This window comes from Rattus norvegicus, chromosome 3, assembly GCF_021556685.1.
Source record: "Rattus norvegicus strain SHRSP/BbbUtx chromosome 3, alternate assembly SHRSP_T2T, whole genome shotgun sequence".
In the NCBI taxonomy this organism is placed as follows: Eukaryota; Metazoa; Chordata; class Mammalia; order Rodentia; family Muridae; genus Rattus; species Rattus norvegicus.
Window position 1 is genome coordinate 32,781,961 of NC_141536.1, and position 25,887 is coordinate 32,807,847.

The following is a 25,887-nucleotide window of genomic DNA, read 5'->3' on the forward strand; positions in this document are numbered from 1 at the left end:
TTGCTATTGATTCCTAGTTTTATTCTACTGTGCTCTGAAATAAATTTGATTCTTCAGTCCTTGGTGAGACTGGCTTGTGGCCTAGAGTGTGATCGTTTCACGGAAAGCTTCTATGTCTGTTGGGGGACAAATGTACATTCCATTTTGTTCAGTGGAATATTTTGTAGATATCTGTTCAGCTCATTTGATCCCTGGTATAGTTAGCTTGGACATTGCTTTATTAATTTTTCATTTGGATAGCCCATCTAAAGCTACACAGGCGTAATGATGTCACCTACTAGTATTGTTTCAGGGCTTTTGGCCCATTTTTCCCATTATTCTTTTGTGAAATTGAGGCCCCCAACATCTGGTGCATGTAAGTTTATTATTTTGTGTCTTTGTGATGAGTTGCTCCCTTCACTAGTCAGCAGTGGTCGTCTCTATTCGCTAGTTTGTTTTCAATTCTGTAGCATCAAGCACCAGGAAAACATATCAGCTGACTAGAAGCTTTCGTTCACTCGATAAATTAACTCCCACCCTTTGACTATGACTTTATGGGCATCTTTGCCAGTGAGGAGTGGATTTTGGAAACAGCAGTAGCCCAAACCAAAGACATCTGAATGGCCTTCAGTGATACCTCATGCCAGTGAACATCAACATGGCTCCTGTCTGCTGTAGGACCATGGACATCCACATTAACACAACTAGAGCAGTGGACCATGGATACCAAAGTGGCCATCAGAGGGAAAACAAACCATAGAGGTCTTCGTAGGAGGTCCAATCCTCCAGTCCTTCCTTATCTTGGAAATCCTGTTATTTCTCAGAACCAGGGCTATCCTGCAGCTCGGCTACATGCTCTGGGGCTGAGATGGACAAGCTCCAGGCTGCACATCTCCCTGTTGGCCTCACTCAGCAACTGCACGCTCCCTGTCCACCTGTCCATCACAGACTTCTGTCACACCTCCACTGTCTCCACCGAATATTCCTTCCTTGTAGTAGAATGTATTAGAAGTGGTGGTGAGTAACATAGTTGTATTATTATTATCATTTTTATTGTTGTTTTTGTTATTACCCAGACAGTTTTACAAATATTTATTGCAATGAATAGTTGTTCTAGTTCAAATTTTCTGTTTTCTGTTTTCTGAAGCACCATGAATACTGTACCATCACACCAAGACTAGTTTCAGATATCCTGCTGTTGCCAGAGTCTTGGCAATCCTGGAGCTCCGGTTCTACAGGACAGACTCCTTCACACACTCCAGCAACTGATAGATAGGATAAATGTTAGGGTGGACTGAGTCAAAGCACTGGATCTGAACCCAGATGTACTGAGTTGGTCAGCCTGTGGTGCCTGTCATGGCCAGGTGGGGCATGCAAGTCGGGTCATTTTTACATTACGTTTTTTCTGATGAACTTCAGTTGTCTTTTCTGTGTGTGTGAAACCTCTTTGTTTTACTTCATGTTTGTCATTTTCATTATAGGGTTCCTTTTCAAATTTAATCCTTTCTTCAGTTGTAGGTGTGTGTGTATGTATGTCTGTCTGTATGAGAAAGACTATTGCTTTCTTGTTTTTTCAATTATTGTAATTTCGGTTATTATATTGTTGTACAACAGTTTTTTTAATATGTTTATGTCCAAAAACATTACTGAATTTATTAATTGTAAAGTTTTAGAATACACTCTACATTTTCTGCATATAAAATCATCTTAGCTATGAATGGGGATAATTTGATCTCTTTCATATTTGAATGTCCTTTAGATAAAAAATAAACCAAGTACGGTTATGGAGGTGTACTACTGTGATCTTTCTGTATGATCAGAAAATCCCAGCTTGTAGACTATATATACTTAAAGAAAACCCATGTTCTTAAAATTAGAGTACCTGTTTCTTTATTCAGTAATCAGCTATGTAACTGTATGTCTAATATTTTTAAATATTTTACTGTCATATTTGTTAAATGAACAACTTACTATTGTTTTTTACAAGGTTTTTGACTGAATTTTATTATTTAACTTTGTGAGTTTTTTTATACATTTCTTAAAATCAAATAGTAAGGGTTGGGTTGGAAATTTATTGTAATATCAAGGCTTTGATTGGACTGGCATATTTGAGAATTTTATGAATACATTTAGAAATGATCGGGCAGATTTTATTAAAAAGGGTTAAGTGATGAAGTTAATGTTTCCCAGTGCTTACATGGCTTCTAGAAATACTACTAGCTTGATCCCGGGCATTCAGTTCCCAATCTTCTAACCTAAGCAAAGGATTGCATAGAGGAAACTCGGGGCACCCTAAAGTTCCAAAGGCAGAAGACTTCACTCAAATCTGTAGGTACTCAAAGTAGCAAGTACCTGTACATGTGGCGAAGTCTTACTTTCTTGGTTTGCCTAATAATCTGATTTCCTTCCTTGGGATGTTTATAAAAGTCTAATCTGAGATTCCTTATGAAGTTTTTCAGTAGAGAAAATTTTAAAGTGGCTCTATGGCAGTAGTCCTCCATCTGCCTATGCTGCAACTCGTTAATAGAGCTTCTTGTGTTCTGGTGTCCACCAAAATTATTTTTATTACTACTTTATAACTGTAACTTTGCTTCTGTTATGAGTTACCATGTAAATATCTGATATGAGGATAGTCTTAGGCCATATAGACCATTAAAATAGCATAACAGCCACAAATCTACTATTTAAGCCAATTTCCAACAAATATAACAGCATATGTATATTAAGGCAATTTTATTCAATAAATAATCTTGATATTCATATACAGTTTGAATAAAGAATACTTCAGTCCTCTCCATATATATGAGAATAACATGGATCATAATTCAATGTAAGAACAGAAATTGTAGCAGTTTCCATTTATGTCTACTCAAATTGACCCCTGTGGCCCTCACTACCTGCTCAATGCTCTAGGATTCCAAATGAGAGACACACAGAACACACGCACAGCCTTATATTTTAATATTCCTTAAGCAGCACAATGTCTGCGCCACTTTCAAACTTCCACGCAGCTATCACACTTCCCTCCGATATTTTTCAGTTATCACTTACTCTTTTGGATAATTAATTGAAAATAAGATTAATATCTAGAACACATACATCTCATACATAAATGGCTATCATTACTAATTAAAAGTGCTCAAAAATCCATAATCAGTGGGGAAATGCAAATCAAAAACCACAATATGCAGTCGCCTCATGCTGCTTAAATGACTATTATCAAAAGAACCAAAAAATAAATAAGTTCTGGCAACGATGTAGAGAGAAAGGAACCTTGTTCCCCTTCACCAAACCTGTTGGTGAGAATTTAAATTACTATACCCACTGTGGAAAACCATATGGAAGAATTTTAAAAAACAACAACAACAAAAGCCTAGAGTTGGACTATAGAATAGGATCCTATATACAACATTGCCTTTGACTCTAAGAATTTCATCCCATCCTTCATAAAGACCATCTCTGAACTCTGGGAAGAGGGATATGGTACAGCTAACCCAGAGATCCCACTTCTGGGTATGTAGCCAAAAGAAAGGCAGCCAACCTGTCAAAGACATAGCTGTCGTCACATGACTACCACGTGTCTGTTCACAGAAACCAATTGTGAAGTCAGCTCTGCCCCTACTAGCAGAAGAACTGATAAACTGTGACTAAGCTATATGCACCCTGAATGTTGCTGAATTTACAGAAAATTCTGATATTTTAGTGATGTGGATAGAAATGAAGAGCAGTAGGTTAACAACAATCAGTGAGCCACAAAGATCAAATCATCTATGCTTTCTCTTGCATGTAGAAGCTAAATTTATCTCACAGAATGGATAATGATTACCAAAGAATGCCAAGTGTTCAGAGCAGGAAAAGAAGGAGCGGAGAGAGGGAGGAAGTGCGATTAGCCAGCACATGATTCTGCAGCAGATAGAGGAATATTTCAAGACACCTAGTAGAGACAATCTTGGATGTCCGTAATGCACAAAACTGATAAGTGTTTAATAGTGGTAGACAATCTGGTTTCCTCGTCTGGTTGTTTGCGTGCGGTGTAATGTGCTTGAGTACGTTTGGGTGGACCAGGCAGGGCTGGGAAGTCCCTGCCTACAGTGAATGTGTTCTCAGCTTAACGGTATCTTCAGTTTTCATTTGGTTTATCAGCACATGAACTCATCATAATTTAATGTGTACTTTAAAATGCTGCAAAGCCAAGTCAGCTCTTGTACTTTTAATAGATGGCAGAAATAAATGCTAGCTGTCCATTACTAGGGTCTTCAAATGTAAAACCTTATAAATCATCCACTATATCAGCCTGACCACACAACACATTTACTCTCTGTCAACTCTGCACACGATTTTCATTTCATAGCTTGTTCTGCTCTTTGCTTCTTTCTCATCCAAGAACAGCCAAGCATCAGCCTTACTAAAAATGTTCTCCTTTTCCCCCTTAATGAATACATACCTTCTTCATCCCTTCGGTGCCTACGTAATTTTTGTACATTTTCATGTATAACTGAGTTTGCTACTTTTAATATTTGGGACTTACAGCTTTAGAATATTAGACTACATGACCATCAGCAGGCAAGCAGGTGTAGCAGGAGCATTAGCTGAGAGCAAATATCTCCATGCACATGCTAACGACATGGAAGCTAACTGGGACTGGCCTGGACTTTGGAAACCTCAAAACCTGCCTCAAATGACACACCTCTTACAACAGAAACCACACCATCTAATACCTCCCAAACAGTCCCAAGTAGGAAAAGTCTTCAAGTGCATGAGTCTATGGGCACCATTCCCCTCCCCTCCCTCCCTCCCTCCTCCCTCCCTCCCTCCCTCCCTCCCTCTGTGTGTGTGCACACGCGCACACACACCCCCGTGTGTCTCTGTCTGTCTCTCTCTGTCTCCCTCCCTCCCTCCCCCTCTGGGTTATTTTATTTGTTCCAGATTCCTCTCTGCTAAGCTCCCTATCCCATCACCTGTCCCCCCTGCCTCTATGGCGCTGTTCACCCACCCACACACCCACTTCCACCTCACTGCCCTAGTATCCCCCTGTGCTGGGGCTTTCAGCCTCCACAGGGCCAAGGGACTTTCCTCCCACTGTGGCCAGATAAGGCCATCCTCTGCTGCATCTGCAGCTGGAGCCATGGGTCCCTCCATGTGTAAACTTTGTTTGGTGCTTTAGTGCCTGGGAGCTCTGGGGTGTCTGGTTCGTTGATATTCTTGTTCTTCCTATAGGATTGCAAACCCCTTCAGCTCCTTCAGTCCTTCCCCGAACTTCTCCATTGGGGTCCCTGTGCTCAGTCTGATGGTTGGCTGCAAGCATCCGCATCTGTGTTGATCAGGCTCTGGTAGAGCCTCTCAGGAGACAGCTGTACCAGGCTCCTGTCAGTAAGCACTTCCTGCCATCAGCAACAGTGTCTGGGTTTGGTGTCTGCAGATGGGATGGATCCCTAAGTGGGGCAATTTCTGGATGACCTTTCCTTCAGTCTCTGCTCCACTCTTTGTCCCTGAATTTCCTTTAGAAAGGAGCAATTCTGGGTTAAAGTTTTTGAGATGGGTGGGTGGCCCCATCCTTCAACTGGGGACTGTGTCTATCCATTGGATACAAGTCCTCTCTCCCTTTGTTGTGTATTTCAGCTAATGCCATCCCTCTTGAGTCCTGGGAACCTCTTGCTTCCCTGGCATCTAGAACTTTCTAGTGGCTACCCCCTCTTCCCCATCCCCCACTGCTACACATTTGTTCAATTTCCTAACCCTCTGTACTTCTCCCCATCTCTTCCCACACCTGATTATGGGCGCCATTCTCATTCAGACTAGCACACTTAGTAGAATTCTTGCCTCATGTGCTTTGTATTGTTATTTCCCTTTCCTTTCATTATTGTTGTATGTTCTGATTATGTACTGGCTTTAGTTTTAACTATCAGTAACTTTTACTTTACAGAGAAAACTAGATGTTGAAAACTGGCCCTTATAATCTGAGTGTCATAGCAATATTTATTAATATATTATCTAACATAATAGCAGTAACTGGCTCTTCACAGGACATGTTTTTCATATCATAGATAATGCATTTCTTACACTTCTTTTTTAAGTTTTAGTTACTGTCTTGTGAAGGTGTACTTGGCAAAGCACATGTGTGGAGGTCAGAAGACGCCTTTCAGAAATCAGTTCTTTTCTTCCACCCTTTGTGTCGTAGAGATAGACCTTAGTTTACCAAGCTTGATAGTAGTCATCTTTAGCCACTTGCTAGCCGACAACACTCTTCTTTTTTCCATTAATTTATTTATTTATTCACTTTACATCCCAATCCCAGCTCCCTCCACCCGCATCTTCTCCCAGTTCCACACACACATACCACCCCTCCCCCATCCTCCCACCCTTTCTCCCCTGAGAATGGGGAGATCCCTCTTAGGTACAAACCCATCGTGGCACGTCAAGTCACTGCAGGTCTAGGCACATCTTCTCCAACTGAAGCCAAACAAGACAGCCCAGTCACTGGTATAGAATCCAAAGGCAGGCATCAGAGTCAGCTGTTAAGGAGAACAAGATACATGTCTACTACCACATACACGCGCGTGCATGCGCGCGTGCGCGCGCACACACACACACACACACACACACACACACACACACACACAAAGCCTTGGTCCAGCCCATGTATACATTTTGGTTGGTGGTTCAGTATCTGCAGTCTATGAGGGTGACTCTAGCTGAGTCTTCTAGCAGTGGGGGATATGCAGCTTGAAGTGGCCACCTCCTGTAGCCAGACAGTACTCCCAGTAGAAGGACAAGGTCACCAGCCCACCCACAAACCCATTGACCCAAAATTTGTTCCATCTACAAGAAGTGCAGGGACAAAGTTGGAACAGAGACTGGGGTGGGGGGGGGGTTGACTGTTCCAATCTGAGACCCATCCCATGGGCAAAAAACAGTTCCCTGACACTATTAATGATATCTGTTATGCTTGCAGACAGGAGGTTAGTATAACTATGTTCTGAGAGGCTCCACCCAAATACAAGTACAGAGGCAGAGGCTCTCAGCCAACCATTGAACTGAGAACAGGGAACCCATTAGAGGAGATAGAGAAAGGATTGAAGGAGCTGAAGGGGTTTGCAACCCCATAAGAACAACAATACCAACCAACCAGAGCTCCCAGGGACTAAAAAGTACACATCCAAAGAGTATACATGGACAGACCCATGGCTCCAGCTGCATATGTAGTAGAGAATGGCCTTCTTGGGCACCAATGGGAGGAGTAGCCCTTGGCTGGACCCCCATTGTAGGGTTATGTCAGGGCAGGGAGACAGGAAGGGGTTGGGAATGGGATGGGGGTTTATGGATGGGAAACCATGAAAGGGGATAACATTTGAAATGTAAATAAATTAAAAATGTCCAATAAAAAAATAAGACATGTTTTAAAGGAATTTTATGAATTAATGTTAATAAAGTACAGAAAAAGGAAAATATGACACAGATAAATATATTTACATGTACAGACAATATAAACCCTATTTTTCATTTTTAATGTAACATCTTGCTTATTTTAATACATGTCTAAAATCTTTAAAAATTTTAGACATACACACAATATATTTATTATATTCTCCTCCTAGATCTTCTCCACTTCCTTTTCCTAAAGAAAAGTATTTCCCCTTATTTAAATATCTCTAGACCCATCCTTTCTTTAATAAACCTCCAAGTCCAATTTATGCTGCCATGGTTTTCACTTTTGAGACTTCAACCATTAGTTAGAAATACAGAATTCAACAGTTTATTTAAAGCATCTCTTTCCCCCCGTTTTTATGTTTATCTGAATTTTGCATCCAACAAAAATGAACAATTGGACTTCTCAATTAATCATGGATATAGCTTTCTACCAGTATTACAAAAAAGGACTTCTTTTTCTCTTTGTGTCTAATGTGTAATCTTATCTAGATAGTGGACTGCATCTGAGAGGGAAGGACTTAGAAGTTGTCTGGAAGCTGTTTGAGTGTCTTTGAGCCTGTCCAGCTATTTCTAGCCTTATTCATTCTCTGCCTGGGAGCTGGGGAAGCATTATTCCTTGAGTGCCACTGTGGAAATAGGCATCTAATTTTTAATGACTGAAGAAGTTGGGTTAGAAAGAGAAAGAGAAGTCAATAAGCATGAACAGAGGATTGGAGCTCAAAACCTTAGTAGCTCAAAGTGGGACAAATAAGAATATTGAAGGGAAGGTTGCTATGGTAAGAGCTGAAAGGAGGCCTGAGTCTCCACTTTGGAGACTTCCTACATTTTCCAGGGAGGCCAAGAGAATGTCACATCATCCATAGCAGAAAGCCAACAGTAAAGACCACATGAAGCTAGCATAGCAGGATGGAAGCAGGATCAAATGGAGGAGAGACAGTCAGACAGCACCACAGTCACTAGAGAAAAAAACTTCATGGTACCATAAAACAGGATAATGACTTTATTCAAGGGACTGTCATGCAAGACAGGGACCACTACAACAAACATGAAGGAAACTTGGCTCACTTTCTACTCTAACAAGGACAAATGGGTATTTATATCAGAAAAGTGGCCTGGGGATCAGTGTACAGAAATTAATATTGGCCATGGCAGTAGATTCTGGCTAAAACAAAATGATAGAGCTGTTGAATGAAGACTGGACGAGGGTAGTAATGATGCTTACCTGAGGGGTTTAATCATGCATCAAGAATGAGAGATCCTCGGGCTGCAGAGATGGCTTAGCCGTTAAAGGCTAGGTCACAACCAAAAATATAAAAATGAGAGATTTTCACCGAACGGATTCAGCATGATAATTGCTATAATGTACTAAATAAAAGTAAAAAAAAAAGCTCAGAACCCACGCTTAGGGTCTAGCACAGTGATTCTCAGCCCTCAAACATTGTGATCTTCTGTTTCTTGTGTTGTGGTGACCCCTAACTATAAAATTATTTTTATTTCTACTTCACAATTGTAATTTGCTATAATTATGAATTATAATGTAAATATCTGATATGCAGAATATCTGATATGTGGCGCCTATGAAAGTGTCATGACCTACAGGTTGAGAACCACTGGCTTAGTGGAAGGGGACTGTCGGAGCCTGACAGGAATTTGGTCATAAGCACTATTTAGTTCTCTGATGAGTAGGTGTGTACTCCTGTTGGAAGCCTCATTTCAGTAGCCCTCCATCTGCCACATCCTGTTCTCCACATCTTGATACAGATTGGTGTAGGTCCATCATCACTTGGTTCTGTTAAAACCTTCACATCACTGTACATGTCCATTGACAGCAGAGGCTATCACACCTGTCACTAGGACCTGGGGGCATGTATGAAAGCTGCTGGGTGCTAGGGAGAGAAGACTGCCTCACAGGTGAAAGGCCCCAATTCCGTGTCATAAGGGGAAATACAGAAAGATTCACAATGTAATCAAAAATATACCTCTTTATTTTAAAACAGATACTAAAATTAATTATCCTTCCTAATGTCCCTTCTTACTGCCCCCTTCCCTTTAATCCTACTACTCTAGTTTTTCCTTTTCTTTTTAATATTTTATTCTGCTTCTTCTTTCTTGTTAGATTCTCCTCCCTCAGTCCACTCCAACCCCTTACTAAGTATCCAACCTATGTCATTATTCTGAATGAAACATATATCTGATATGTAAAACCTAGCATCCACAGATTACAGAAAGCATGCAGCTTAGTTTTTTTTTTTTTAAGTCTGTTAGCTCACTCTGGATGATTGTTCTAGCCCCACCCATATATCTGAAAACTTTATTTTCTTAATATTCCACTGTGTAAAGGTACCACATTTCATTATTCATTCATCAGTTGATGGACATCTAAGCTATTTCTAATTTCTGGCCGTTATGAATAGAACAGCAATAAGCATGGGTTAGCAAGTGTGTCTGGAGTATGATGTAGAGACTAAAATTTGTTTATATGCCCAAGAATGGTATAGCATGCCCACCAACGATGAATAGGGGTCCCTTTCCCCACATCCTGACCACCATGTGCTGTCCCTTGTTTCCTTGATCTTTAGTACTATAACTGGAATGAAATGAAATCTCAAAGTTGTTTCAATTTGCATCTCCTATGGCTAAGTTTGTTGAACATTTTTAAGTGTTTCTCAGCCATTTGTGTTTCTTCTTCTTAGAGCCCTTCTTTAGCTCTGTCTTTGCATTATTGTCTTGATGTTCAGTTTGTTTAGTTCTTTGTATATTTTAGGTATCGTTTATATATCACTTTGTCAGACGCATAACAGATACCCTCCAATTCTGGTGGTTGCTGCTCTGCTCAAATGACAGTGTTGTTTGTTGTACAGAAGCTCTTTAGCTTCATAGGGTCCTGTTTATTAACTGTTGGTCTTAATGCTTGTGCTATTGGTGTCTTGATATCTAAGTTTCTTCCTGTACAGAGTTTAAGCATACTCCTTAACTTTCTCTTCTGTAAGACTCCGCTATCTGGTCCTGGATCCATTTGAACTTGAATTCTGTGGAGGTTAAATCTATTTCCATCCTTCCACATGTAGTCCTTCCTATTAATACTTATTTGATGATTGTAATAGACAAATGTATGATAACTTATATTTATATATTTGCATAGTTGTTAAATGCTTCATAATTATTACAAAATACCATAAAAAGCAGTTTAAAGGAGAAAGGTTTTTTTGATTCATAGTCTGATTGTAGTATCCATCAGGTTAGGAAGTTCTGGCTGTAGGCTCTGTCTTGTTCTGTCCCGAGTAAGAAGCAGAGGCTGATAGCTGATGTTCATCCAGTTTTCTCCGTGGGCAGTCCAGGTCCCAGTACCCAGGATAATGGTACTACGCATCGTTAGGACAGATCTTTAAACTAACCAAGATACTTTACCACAGGTATGACCAGAGGCTAACATGACAATAAAATTCCCTCACCAGAATATTCAGACTCATTTCCTAGATTAATCTTGATCTTGTCAATCTAATTCACTGTTACCTGCTACAATTTGTATAAGTAGATTCTGCATGTAAAACCTTACAGTAATAATTCAATGTGTTGATTTGGATATACAGGATATAAGTAAACATGTTTCGATGATCTCTTACTATTCAGGCATGTTCTCGTCCTCTTGTGTACTCTGCATGTTCCTAACTAACGGACATTTAAAAATGTGATACAAGTTAAGTGATTTTTCTGACATGTGTGTTTGTGTGAGTATATGCCATGTGTATCCAATTGCAAGGAGGCTAGAAGAGAGTGCTGGATCCATTGGGACTAGAGTTACAGCTATCAGTTGCTGGGAACTCAACCAGGTCCTCTGGAAGAGCAGAAAGTGCTCTTAACCACTAAGTCATCTCTCTGCTTCCCAAAATGAGGAATCATCGACCCAAAGGGCAACTTCATTGTTAAGTTATAATTGTATCTCATATTTTACCTCAATTTGTTTTCATATGGTATGTTAATAGGAAATAGTTTTTTGATCAAAAATTTTAGAAAAATAGAATTATTTGAAGTGAAATGCCTATAACATGTGGGACATTTTCTGCATCTCTAAAAGTATACTTACTGTTTTGTCCAAAACCACTTACCATCATGATTAGTACAAATTATTACATTGACTCGTGTGGATAAGACCCTGAACATCATTTGGTGTCTCCTGTGTTAAGCACCAATGGTACAAGCTTGGGAAGTTAGACCCCTTTTGATCCTTTGCGTGTGTGTGTCTCCCACAGTCTTTGCCAAATCTCTAACATATCAGTAGGCCACAATGTCCTGGATTTCCTCTAATCGTATATTTTAATTACTCTTTTTTTGAGATTATAATATGATAACATCATCTCTTCAGTGTCTCTTCTCCCTTCAAACATCCTGTATAACCTTTCTTGCACTCTTTTAACTTCATATCCTCTTTTTTATCAATTGTTGTTACATAGTATATGTACACATATACACATGGATATCTCAGGTGTTTTCAATGTCCTCAGTACTTCTTACCTTCATGCTGTTCAGTTTTGTTTGTGCCATTAGCCTACTTGAGGCTGTCTCTTCCTATATTTCCCTGCACAAGATTCCAGTTTTCTCAAATGTCGCTTTCCCTTTGGAGCTTCTCCTGAGTTCTTCAGTAGGACTGAGTGTTGGGAGTATCAAAGCACAGGAAAAGGACCCAGCACACTATTTGGCAGAACATACATTCATGTAAACAAGTGTATAAAACACACGTGAAAACTGTACTCTTCTCTAGTGGTTATGCTCTGAAGAAAAAGGACAGCAATACCCTAATCCTTTTCTTTGTCAAAGGCTCATTGATGTTTCTGGCAGACTTTATGGATCCCAAGTTCTAAATCAGGGTGTGTCCCGTTCTTCTTTTCCAGAGAGAAGCAGCACGCCCTCGCTGAGCACAGTGCACCTGGACACTTGCCACCATTACACTGTCAGAGCGCACACTTGCTATGCTTGTCCCCGCTTCTCTCCAGAAGGTAGGAATGGCATTTGTCCTCCATAGATTCTTTATACAATTATGGTTTTCTTGTCCTCATTAGACATGGAATGTATTTTGAAATAACAGTGCCTCCAAGTAGTTTTTGAAAAGTGTATAAATATGTCATCTTTAGGGGATATTTCTGTTATAAAATTAATTAACACTGACTATAAAGTTAGTAATGCAGAAAACATAGTACTACAACCTGGAGATACACTTGATGTTCTCTGACATTTTTTTCTGAGTTAATTGAGTTAATAGATGTCTCTGATTGTAACTAGGACCTGGATGTATATGGCGTAAATGCCTTGTGCCTGCCCTGCTTCTTTTACTTGGTGATTTATTGCAACATTTTCTTTTTTGATATCTATCATTGACATCACTTTTTAAAAACTATGTAACATTTCAATTTAATATGAAGACCACAAAATACCAAACTTCTTTCCTATAATTATTACATCTGAGATAAGTACACATTCTGTACTGATGCCTGACGAGTTAAAATGATTTCCAAAAGTATGTGCTATTTGTTCTTAAGCATGCACTCCTCAGAGTTAGCTGTGCCTATGTACAGAAACACGCTGTGCACCCCATCCCACTGAATACTGTGAGAGGCTAACTTCCCATATATTCTTTGAATCACATTGATTCATCAGAGGGTAAATAAACTTTGAACTTACGTCTCACTAACACTTTATAAGAGTACCTCTTTCTCTGTAGTTCTGTCAACTTCTGTATTAGCTGTAGTTCTTCTGGCTGTAGCTATTGTAGGGACATTTTCCTAATTTTCTATGATGAACTACTAATAAATTTACTATCAGATCTGTAGATGACTCTAAGAAAATTCTCCTTTTTTCTCAACCAACAACTTAAAAATGAGTCGGATAGTGACCGAATCGTAAGATGTAGCATTATATTCTACCTGATTCGGGGCTAAGAAGACAACTGTTGTGCTATGGCACAAAGCATATAGTAAAATTTTGCTTAAAAGATTTAGGAAAGTCCATCTTGGTACATTCACAGAATTCAACTTAAGACAGAGCCTTCCAAGGATTGAAAAATGAAATATACATAATGGTCTAAATAAGAATTATAGTTATTAATAAGATAATTCCAATAAAAAAGCAAAAGGCCTTTTCTTTTTTTTTCTTTTTTTTTTTTTTGTAGGTTTCTGAGCAATCTGCTTTTACTATATGATAACCAAATTTTTTGGAAGTAATTTAGTACAATTAACTTCTTACAGGACTCATTTTGAAACAGCAAATTACATAATTTAATCTTTGCGAATGCTGATGCGTAATGTAATATTCTGAGTATATTGTGGTGGAAGTATGTCACTTTACCAAAACGCCACAGACGTAAAATACGTTAGGTCCGCTTGCCTCTGGAGCCAGTGCGCACACCACAGTACGAGCAGACGGCACTGTATAGTGCACTGTATAGTGCACTGTATAATGCACTGTATAGTGCACTGTATAATGCACTGTATAATGCACTGTATAATGCACTGTATAATGCCTGTAATTTACTTCAAAATAAAACAAGAGGGAAAAAAAACCTCTTGTTGAGTTAGTAACTCAATAGCAGGTCAGTCCCGACTAGAAGTAGACTTGTCCTTCCATGGACGAAGCACGCATGAAAACTGAATCTCAGTCAGACACATAAAAACCATGTATGGTTTTATAATTTAGAAAATCCCTGGGGATGACGGAAAGATGTCTTTGTGTGTAAGACCTCATACTGCTCCGACAGAGGACTGGAGTTTGCCTTCCAGTGGCTCATAACCACATACAACTCCAGCTCTGAGGAATTAGAGGTGTTTTCTAGCCTCTGCAAGAACCCACGTACTCATGTGTACTCACATACACACACATCATATGCATAAATTAAAACAACAAATATTTTTAAAACAAAATATTTGGAGTAATAGCAACTCTTTTCTTTCTTTCTTTATCCCCGTTTTCCCCTTTTAGATGGAGAAGAGCAGAAAGTTAAACTTCACATTTGTCCAAAGTCATGCATATTGAAAGTTTCTTTCGGTTATCCTCGATGAGTTTTGAAAAGTAAAGGAGGTTCTAGAAAGTTAGTGCCAACAATTACTGTGTTCTACATACTGACTTGCTACTTTCAATTTTTTAATCTTTTTTTTTTTTTTTGGTTCTTTTTTTCGGAGCTGGGGACCGAACCCAGGGCCTTGCGCTTCCTAGGCAAGCGCTCTACCACTGAGCTAAATCCCCAACCCCCAATTTTTTAATCTTCATACTATCTACTTGAGGCAGAAGATATTATCTCTCAGTAAATACGGTGATTCTAACCTGAGACATAGGAGTCTCACTCGCTCTTCTTGAAAGAATTCTTTCCCCAGATCTACTGATACATTTGTATATTGCAAAATTACTACCTCACATTAATTACTGTCGCCCTCATTTTTCGTTATTGTGCGTCTTGTGCAGAGTAATGCTGTCAATGCCACTTGTGAGTAGGCAGCATGGTGTAACTCTAATGACCATGCTGTAGAGGAGAGGGATGTCCCCGGCTTTTTCCTGTAATGGAGGAGTTAATTTATATTCCTCCTAGTGAGGCATATCCTTCTCCACACCAGCACTTATATTTTGCCTTTCTAATAATAGTGAGATTGATAAGTATAGGGTGGGGTGGTTTGCAAAAAGAGATTTCTTAATACACTATTTAGTAGGAAATTGTACCTTGTACTCCATTGAGGCAGATTGCAAAGTGAGGGCATTGTAGTGGTCTGCCCTAGAAATAACGTAAGAGTGAAAACCTTCACTATAGCATAGCAATAAATAATGTATTCATTTACTATCTAAGAAAGAGTAAGAATCAAATTAGTTTTGGGTGTGGTGTGACTCTAACCTATCCATGGATTTCAGAAGACCTTACATCTTAAAATTCATTTTTGCATTTATTGAATTTATTTTGTTTTTCAAATGAAAGTTAATATATAAAAATTATATTCTAAAATTCTAAGCTAATGGAACTCCTCCATTATCACTGGTTTTCATAAGCCTTGAAGGTCTTACTCTGTATGCCGTTGGTTTTGTTTTATAATGTCGTGCATCGGCATTTTTGTTATTAGAATTTCCTCTTATAAAATAATCAAGAGAGCCAACATTCCAATTTACTGCTGCTAAGCTTTATTGCTTGGTCAAGTTGCATCTGAAGGTACATATGAATCAAAAACTGAACTCATGAAAGCATAAGAAAAGTGTTTTAAAATGAATTTACAAGTATAGTTCTAAACAGCCATCAGAGTTTTAACTTGAGGCTTTTCTAGGGATTGTGAATAATGATTAGGTAAGATATGGGCCTCGGGCAGAGCCTCAGGGCATGTGTGCTCTTAACCAGTCATTCATTCTCAGAAGCTGGTTCTGCATCTCTGGGTATTATTTGTAGTACCAGAGAAAAGGAAACCAGAGCTGGACCCTTCATCCCAAAGGTCATCTCAGGAGTCAGATTACCAACACAAGATACCTTCCTAGAGTTCTCAATTGCACCTTTATTTTTAATGCTTTAGACTAAGTTGTTTTTTGTTTTTTTGTTTTACTTTCGGAAATAATTACATCTAAAGCTGTGACACCAAAAATAAAACCACTACTTAATGGCTATTAGCCCAAATGCTTGAATTACCCTAGATGCCTAGAACAAATGAAACTCAAGACGGATGATCAAAATGTGAATGCTTCACTCCTTCTTTAAAAGGGGAACAAGAATACCCTTGGCAGGGAATAGAGAGGCAAAGATTAAATCAGACACTGAAGTAACACCCATTCAGAGCCTGCCCCACATGTGGCCCATACATATACAGCCACCCAATTAGACAAGATGGATGAAGCAAGGAAGTGCAGGCCGACAGGAGCCGGATGTAGATCTCTCCCGAGAGACACAGCCAGAATACAGCAAACACAGAGGCGTATGCCAGCAGCAAACCACTGAATTGAGAATAGGACCCCCGTTGAAGGAACCAGAGAAAGAACTGGAAGAGCTTGAAGGGGCTTGAGAATATGTACAACAATGCCAAGCAACCAGAGCTTCCAGGGACTAAGCCCCTACCCAAAGACTATACATGGACTGACCCTGGACTCTGACCTCATAGGTAGCAATGCATATCCTAGTAAGAGCACCAGTGGAAGGGGAAGCCCTGGGTCCTGCTAAGACTGAACCCCCAGTGAACTAGATTGTTGAGGGGAGGGCAACAAGGGGGGGAGGATGGGGAGGGGAACACCCATAAAAAAGGGGAGGGGGGGATGATTGCCCGGAAACGGGGAAAGGGAATAACACTCGAAATGTATATAAGAAATACTCAAGTTAATAATAAAAAAAAAAAAAAAGAAGGAGACAGACATCATACTAAGGATGTTCCAAATAAGAGTGTCAAGAAAGAAGACACCTCTAAATTTAGCCATGGCTACTGCCATCTTTCCTAGGTAGCACAATTTGATTTCATGATAATGGATTAACTTTCTTGAATAATGCTTAAATAATGGATGTTTGTATTTTATTGGCCTTTATTCTGTCAAGGGTTTCAATTTCTACAGAAAAGAATGAATTTCTGCCTCTAAAGCATGTCAAGATATTCAGATATATCCCCACTTTAAGGAAATTTCTAAGAATTCCAGTCCATAAGAATGAATGTGTCCATTTTCATTGACATGTCTCGGTGTTTTTAAAGCAACCCCATATCAAACTCATTTTCAGACAGCCGGCACCTTTAAATAGAGTATAACCATCATCGTTCTGTTATTGTTTGATATTTAATAATAGTAAGTATGAAACATCCTTGTAAATAATATGGTATTGAACTACATATCATTAGAGTAAGACCTATAGAGATACATATTTTATTCTACATATTTTCTGGAATATAGAGTTACTTTTGCTTATGCATGTATTAAATGTTTGTGTTCCAAAACAAAAAAAAGAATATAAAATGTAAAGTGTACAAAAAAAAATAAGAGAGGAAGGAAGAGCAGGGCAACAGAGTGAAGAGGGAATATGACTTCCAGATCAAAGTTTCTGTTATAACCACATTCAGTATGGAAATCCCAATAGACACTGCATGGCAGTATATGATGTGCATGTATGTGTTTCTCTTCAGGTAGACGATATGAAGAATTAGACTTGTTTAGATAAATATGGGATGGTCTGAGAAATTTGTAATTTCTGGGGAAAATAAAATATGGACAATTTAGTACCAAAAAAAACCACTACTTAAAATGAGTTCAATAATGTTGACTATTTACTTGATGAGGTAAGATTTATTTAAAATAAACACCATCTTTCATTTTTATTAGAATTTCATGGGAAATTTATAGTTGTAAATTCTGCTATCCTGACTGTAGTTGCAAGTTTTCTTCTAATCTGATGTGGTAAAGTTATGAAATGGGTATTGAAACTTTTCTGGAAACACTGAAGTCTTTAGTGTGTGTCTAATGTATCAAGTATTGAAACAATCCCTTTTTTATCTTCAAAGCTACTTTCTTTATGGAAAACCTTGTATCCCACAGTTGTAGAAATTATGTATCACCCTTTGCAGTGGGTGCAGCTGGACAAATAAACACACTAGGCAGTTTCTAGTTCACACTTCGCCTCTGGGGGTCCTATCAGAAGGAAGCGCAACATAAAATGGCCAGGGTATGAGGCTCATGGAAAAGCCAGCTCCACTCCAGTTAACACTCTTGTTATTTTCATCTCACTTTACAAAAGAAGACACTGAGTCACTAAGGGAATCAATAAAGGACCAAACAGTATGTGGAAAACTAAACAGATTTGAAAATATTTCCTATTGTAGAAATTTGTAATTTAGAATTGTTTTGTCTGCTAAGATCATTTTTTTCTTAATGACCCCAAATTTATTCTGTTTTCCTTCGTAAAACAAAACTTTATCATTTCTATTTAATGTTCAAAACAATTTAAATATAATTAATAATAGTAAAGTAACTAGGTGGCTCACTTAGGATTCTAAGTGCCCTCTTCCCTCCTGACCCTGATTGAGGCTGACGAGCTTGAAATGATGAGCTTGAAATGATGAGCTCAGTTTGTTCTGCACATCCTTGCTGAGAGCCTACTATGTGTCTAACTTTCTTACTGGTTTCTTTAAATGTCTGCATCAATATTTCCTTCTGTTGAAAGTTGAAAACTAACTTCTATACATTCAGTTTCTTACTAAGATTATCACCACTCTGTTCTTAACCATTCTTAGAATGTTTCCAAACTACACTCAAAGCCTTTTTGTTTGGGTTTAGTTTGGAGAGTCCTAGAGATCAAACCTAGTGCCATGAACATGAGAAGCAAGCACTGGATCTCAATGCTAAACCCTAGACTCAAAAACATATTTCTTCTAATGCACATAGCTTATCCTTAACTAAACAGCTATTTATTCTGATATTTAATGGAGTGCACCCTGTGGAAGTAATTCAGATCATGTAAACTTTCATTTAAAAATGCTTGGAGTGAAGATTTTAAAAGCATATTCGGTTATGGAGGAGACTAGAATACAAGAGGCTCTACTAGAGAAGGTCCAACAGATTGTGGATGGCTCTTCACATTTAAACCATCCTTTGAGTAATGTGGATTTTTTCAAAAGACAAAGAGCCCAGAGATGGTAAGATAATACTCAAGAAGGAGTTATAGAACATAGTGCCAGTTTTTTGTTTTTTGCTTTTTGTTTGTTTGTTGTTGTTTTTATCACTTGTGACAAGTATATGAGTGAAATAAAACAACCTAGATTGATTTTGGCTAATGTCCTCAGATATTTCAGTCCATCAAGTTTTTGTCTGCTGAAAGAAAAGAAGGATTCAATGGAAGACACAAACAGAACAAGTTTATTTAGCAAAGCAAACAGTACAAAGCATGTGCTTTAAAGCACAGTATCACAAAGGGGGCAGACCAGACCATTGTACTCTGTGGACGGAAAGAATTTTATGAATATATATGCAGTGTCTGTTAATGTATATTAGGGTTCCGTTGCTGTGAAGAGACACCAAAACCATGGCAACTCTTAGAAATAGAAGCACTTAAGTGGAGCTGGCTTACAGGATCAGAGGTTTAGTCTATTATCATCATGGCGGGGACCAGGGCAGTGGGCAGACAGACATTGTGCTCAAGTAGCCAAGAGTAGCCATCTTAATCCATAAGCAGCAGGATGGAACTGTGTGTGACATTGGGTGTAGCTTGAGCATATACAAGACCTCAGAGCCCCGCCTCCACAGTGACACACTTCCTACAACAAAGCCACGCCTACTGCAATAAGACCATGCCTCCTAATAGTGGCACTACCTACCGACCAAGCATTCTAACACATGAGTCTCTAGGGGCCATACCTATTCAAACTAACACGTTGAGCCTTTTCCCCTCTTATGGATGACTGGATATCTCTTTCTGAACATTTTCCTCCTTGGTCCTTCTACAAAGTGAGGGATTGGTTTAAACCACTACACAACTGTCACTACAGTTCTGACAGCATCTTTTGAGGTTATGGACCCTTTATTATTGGATATATGTGACAACTGGAAAGTGCTCTAATACGTTAGTTTCTGAGCAACCTAACTGAATGTTTCCCCACAAAAGAGCATTCTGACCCAGCTGGAAACACAGTTGCACTTTTCTTTAATCTCCTCATATCTAGCTCCTTGCCTCCAGGTATGAACAGGTTTTGTCCCATTAACTACACATGCTGTTTTATTGTTGTCCCCTCTGTCACGAGGTTCTAAGTATACCCTACTCATCCTTCAGCTCTTCACTTTCTATGGTTCTGCCCTTGCTTACCTTATTTGGTGTTTCTATAAGCAATGTTATTTATGTCTCTTGTAAAACCATAAGTATCTACATAATTATTTTATTGTATACGATTATTTGTACTTTTGTTTTATCTGAGTGTTTTACCTACATCAATTTGCTTAAACCCCATATGTGTAGCTGGTGTTTTGCAAAGTCAGAAGAGCATGTCAGATTTCCTGGAACTGTGGTGTTGAATATGAGCCATCATGTCGATTCTGGAAACTGAACCTAGGCGCTCTTCTTCCCTGAGCCATCCTCCTAGCCTTCTGGTATATATATATATATATATATATAATTTAAAAAAACAAAAACTCACTATTGCTGTTTGCTCCAGGTTAGATTTCCCCGGTGGATACAGTCCTTTAACCCTCCTCCCTTCCTTCAGTAGTCTTTTATATCTTTGTTCATGTCATTCTGTACTGGCTGATTTTGTGTGTCAACTTGACACAAGCTGGAGTTATCACAGAGAAAGGAACCTCAGTTGAGTAAATGTCTCCATGAGATCCAGCTGTAAGGCATTTTCTCAACTAGAGATCAAGAGGGGAGGTCCAGCCTCTTGGGAGGTGCCGTCCCTGGGCTGATAGTCCTGGGTTCCATAAGAGAGCAAGCTGAGCAAGCCAGGGGAACCAAGCCAGTAAGAAACATTCCTCCATGGCCTCTGCATCAGCTCCTGCCTCCAGGTTCCTGCCTTGTGTGAGTTCCTGTCCTGACTTCCCTTGGTGATAAACAGCAATGTGGAAGTGTAAGCTGAATAAACCCTTCCTCCCCAACTTACTTCTTGATCATGATGTTTTGTGCAGGAATAGAAACCCTGACTGAGACATCATCTTTCAGTTTTCTTAGAATTTCTCCCTGGTTTTTTTGTTTGTTTTCCTTGCGGTTTAGTTTCATTCATTACAGTATTTTCCAACTTTCCATTCTATGTAATGCTCTTGCATGTTCCCTTTTTTTAATTAAATTTATTTATTTACTTTACATCACAATCAAAGATCCCCTCCTCTCCTTCAAATTCCAACCTTACAAATACCTCCTTCCCCAAAACCCTCTCCCATTCTCCTCAGAGAAGGGGAATCCCTCCTTGTGTACCACCCTGCTCTGAGTCATTCACTCCCACCAGGACTAAATACATCCTCTCGCACTGATGTCCAACCACACAGTCCAGGTAGGGGAAGGAGATCTAATGGCAGGCAACAAGTGTGTGCTCTCTGGCTGGTGGCTCAGTCTGTGTGAGACCCCATGGGCCCAGCCAGGTTAGATTACTCTGTGGGTCTTCTTGTGGTGTCCTTTTGATTGTCTTCTTAGTCTTTTTGATTGTCTTTTCTCTAATGACTAAGGACTTTGAACATTTAAGTGCTTCTCAGACAGAAGAAATTTCTATTGAAAATTCTCTATTTAATTCCGTGACTTGTTGTTGCTGTTGTTGTTGCTGTTGTTGTTGTTGTTGCTGTTGTTGTTTGGGGGGGTATTTTTCTTTTTTTCTTTTTCATTGCTCTTTAATCTTTTCTTACAGTCCAGCCTTTTTCTTTAATTGACTTTTTAAATTTTATTTCTTTATTTTTGCACTGCAGATTTTATTCCCCTCCTGGTCCACCCTCCTCCTGTTCTACATCCCATACTTCCTCACCCCCCACTCCCCAGTCTCCAAGAGGATGTCCCCAAGCCCGCCACTCCAGCCCTCCCCACTCCCTGGGCCTCAAGTCTCTCCAGGATTAGGAACATCTCTCACTGAGGCCAGACCAGGCAGTCCTCTGGTTGGTGACACAGAGATCTCAGAGGTCCACGTTAGTTGAGACTGCTGATCTTCCTATGGGATCTCCCCGCTCAGCTTCTTCCAGCTTTTCCCGAATTCAACCACAGAGGTCAGCAGCTTCTGTCCATTGGTGGGGTGTAAACATCTGCATCTGACTCTTTCAGATGGTTGATGGGCCTCTCGGAAGGCAGCCATGTTAGGCTCGTGTCTGTAAGCTACCAAAGCATCAATAATAGTGTCAGGCCTTGGATCCTCCCCTTGAGCTGGATTCTAAGTTGGCCTGTCACTGGATATCTTGTCCCTCAGACTGTTCTCCATTTTTGTTCCAGCATTTCTTTCAGACAGGAACAATTCTGGGTCAGAGTTTTTAACTGTGGGATGGCAACCCCACCCCTCCCTTGATGTCCTATCTTTCTACTGAAGATAGACTCTACAAGTTTCCTCTCCCCACTGTAGGGCATTTCATCTAGGGTCCCTCACTTTGAGTCCTAAGAGTCTCTCACCTCCTGAGTCTCTGGTAGAGACTGAGTCTCTACAGAGTCCCCCTCCTCCTGCCTCCTGAGATTGCCTGTTTCTGTTCATTCTGCTGGCCCTCGTGGCCATTTTCAAATTGGGTATTTGGTTTGTTGATGTCTAATTCCTTGAGTTTGTTATATATTTTGGATTATATTAGTCCTCTGTCAGATACAAGGTTGGCAAGGCCTTTCCCATTCTGTAAGGATGGTATCCCTAGCCTTGCAAAGGATTTTCAATTTCATGAGGTCCCATTTGTTAATTGTTGATCACAGTGCCTGAGCTATGGGTGTTCTATTCAGGAATTTGTTGTCTGTGCCAATGAGTTCTAGGCAGTTTCCCACTCTGTTATATTAGATTTAGTGTATCTAGTTTTACATTGAGGACTTTGATTGACTTGGACTTGAGTTTTATGCGGAGTGATAGATATGGATCTATTCACATTCTTCTACATGCAGACATCCAGTTAGACAGCACCATTTTTTGCAAATTTTTTTTTTGCAGATTCAAGTGTTCATTGGTGTGTGGATTTATTTCTGAGTCTTCAATTCTATTCCATTGATCAACCTGTCTGTTTTTATGGCAATACCACACATTTTTTTATTACTATTGCTCTGTAGTATAAGTTGAAATCAGGCATGGTAATACCTCCAGAAATTTTTTTATATTATGTATGTATGTATGTATGTATGTATGTATGTATGTATGTATTTATTTTTACACTCCAGATTTTATTCCTCTCCCAGTCCACTTCGACTGTTCCACATCCCATACCTCCTCCCTCACCCTTTGTCTCCATGAGGATATACCCATCCCACCCACCCCACCAGACCTCTATAAACTCCCTGGAGCCTCCAGTCTCTTGAGGGTTAGGTACAACCTCTCTGACTGAACCCAGATCTTGCAGTCCTCTGCTATATTGCGTTGGGGGCCTCATCTCAGCTGGTGAATGCTGCCTGGTTGATGATCCACTGTCTGAGAGATCTTGGGGGTCCAGGTTAATTGAGACTGCTGGTCCTCCTACAGGGTTGCCCTCCTCCTCAGCTTCCTGTAGCTTTTCCCTAATTCTACCAGAGGGGTCAGCAGCTTCTGTCCATTAGTTAGGTGTAAATATCTGCATCTGACTCTTTCAGCTGCTTGTTGGATCTTTCGGAGGGCAGTCATGATATGTCTCTTTTTTTGAGTGCTCCAAAGCCTCATTAGCAGTGTCAGACCTCCCCTTAAGCTCGATCCCTCTTTGGGTCTGTTGCTGGACCTTCTTTTCCTCAGGCTCCTCTCCATTTCCATCCCTGCACTTCTTTCAGATAGGACAATTATGGGTCAGAGTTTTGACTGTGGTGTTGCCATCCCTGACTTGATACCGTCTTTCTACTGGAAGTGAGTGAGTTTCCTCTTCCCACTGTAAGGCCTTTCATCTATGGTCCCCCACTTTGAGTCCTAAGAGTCTCACACTTCTTTCTGACTCTATGAAGAATTCAGTTGGAATTTTGATGGGAATTGCATTGAATCTGTAGATTGCTTTTGGCAAAATGGCCATTTTTACTATGTTAATCCTGCCAATCTGTGAGCGTGGGAGATCTTTCCATCTTCTGAGGTCTTCTTCAATTTCTTTCTTCAGAGACCTGAAGTTCTTATTGTACAGATCTTTTACTTGCTTGGTTAAAGTCACTCCGAGGTACTTTATATTATTTGGGACTATTATGAAGGGTGTCGTTTCCCTAATTTCTTTCTCGGCTTGTTTCTCTTTTGTGTAGAGGAAGGCTACTGATTTATTTGAGTTAATTTTATACCCAGCCACTTTGCTGAAGTTGTTTATCACCTTTAGTAGTTCTCTGGTGGAACTTTTGGGATCACTTGAATATACTATCGTATCATCTGCAAATAGTGATATTTTGACTTCTTCTTTTCCGATCTGTATCCCCTTGACCTCCTTTTGTTATCAGATTGCTCTGGCTAGAACTTCAAGAACTATATTGAATAAGTAGGGAGAGAGTGGGCAGCCTTGTCTAGTCCCTGATTTTAGTGGGATTGCTTCAAGTTTCTCTCCATTTAGTTTAATGTTAGCAACTGGTTTGCTGTATATGGCTTTTACTATGTTTAGGTATGGGCCTTGAATTCCTATTCTTTCCAGGACTTTTATCATGAAGGGGTGTTGAATTTTGTCAAATGCTTTCTCAGCATCTAATGAAATGATCATGTGGTTTTGTTCTTTCAGTTTGTTTATATAATGGATCACGTTGATGGTTTTCCATATATTAAACCATCCCTGCATGCCTAGGATGAAGCCTACTTGATCATGGTGGATGATTGTTTTGATGTGCTCTTGGATTCGGTTTGCCAGAATTTTATTGAGTATTTTTATGTCGATATTCATAAGGGAAATTGGTCTGAAGTTCTCTTTCTTTGTTGTGTCTTTGTGTGGTTTAGGTATAAGAGTAATTGTGGCTTCGTAGAAGGAATTCGGTAGTGCTCCATCTGTTTCAATTTTGTGGAATAGTTTGGATAATATTGGTATGAGGTCTTCTATGAAGGTCTGATAGAATTCTGCACTAAACCCATCTGGACCTGGGCTCTTTTTGGTTGGGAGACCTTTAATGACTGCTTCTATTTCCTTAGGAGTTATGGGGTTGTTTAACTGGTTTATCTGTTCCTGATTTAACTTCGGTACCTGGTATCTGTCTAGGAAATTGTCCATTTCCTGCACGTTTTCAAGTTTTGTTGAATATAGACTTTTATAGTAAGATCTGATGATTTTTTGAATTTCCTCCGATTCTGTAGTTATGTCTCCCTTTTCATTTCTGATTTTGTTAATTTGGAAACACTCTCTGTGTCCTCTCGTTAGTCTGGCTAAGGGTTTATCTATCTTATTGATTTTCTCAAAGAACCAACTTTTGGTTCTGTTGATTCTTTCAATGGTCCTTTTTTTTTTCTACTTGGTTGATTTCAGCTCTGAGTTTGATTATTTCCTGCCTTCTACTCCTCCTGGGTGTATTTGCTTCTTTTTGTTCTAGAGCTTTTAGGTGTGCTGTCAAGCTGCTGACATATGCTCTCTCCTGTTTCTTTCTGCAGGCACTCAGAGCTATGAGTTTTCCTCTTAGCACAGCTTTCATTGTGTCCCATAAGTTTGGGTATGTTGTACCTTCATTTTCATTAAATTCTAAGAAGTCTTTAATTTCTTTCTTTATTTCTTCCTTGATCAGGTTATCATTGAGTAGAGCATTGTTCAACTTCCACGGATATGTAGGCGTTCTTCCCTTATTGTTATTGAAGACCAGCTTTAGGCCGATAGCACGCATGGGATTATTTCTATCTTTCTGTACCTGTTGAGGCCCGGTTTTTTGACCAATTATATGGTCAATTTTGGAAAAAGTATCATGAGGAGCTGAGAAGAATGTATATCCTTTTCTTTAGGATAGAATGTTCT

At 39.5% G+C, this 25,887-nt stretch overlaps 1 protein-coding gene across 32 annotated transcripts in view; it reads left to right on the top strand.

Annotated features, from left to right (window-relative positions):
- The window catches only part of Mbd5 (methyl-CpG binding domain protein 5), a 387,213-nt gene that overhangs the window by 237,379 nt on the left and 123,947 nt on the right, over positions 1–25,887 (top strand). For all 32 annotated transcript variants that reach the window (XR_015682831.1, XR_015682836.1, XR_015682838.1 and 29 more), the window contains 1 exon segment: positions 12,297–12,401. The gene's annotated coding sequence lies outside the window, so the exon portion shown is untranslated.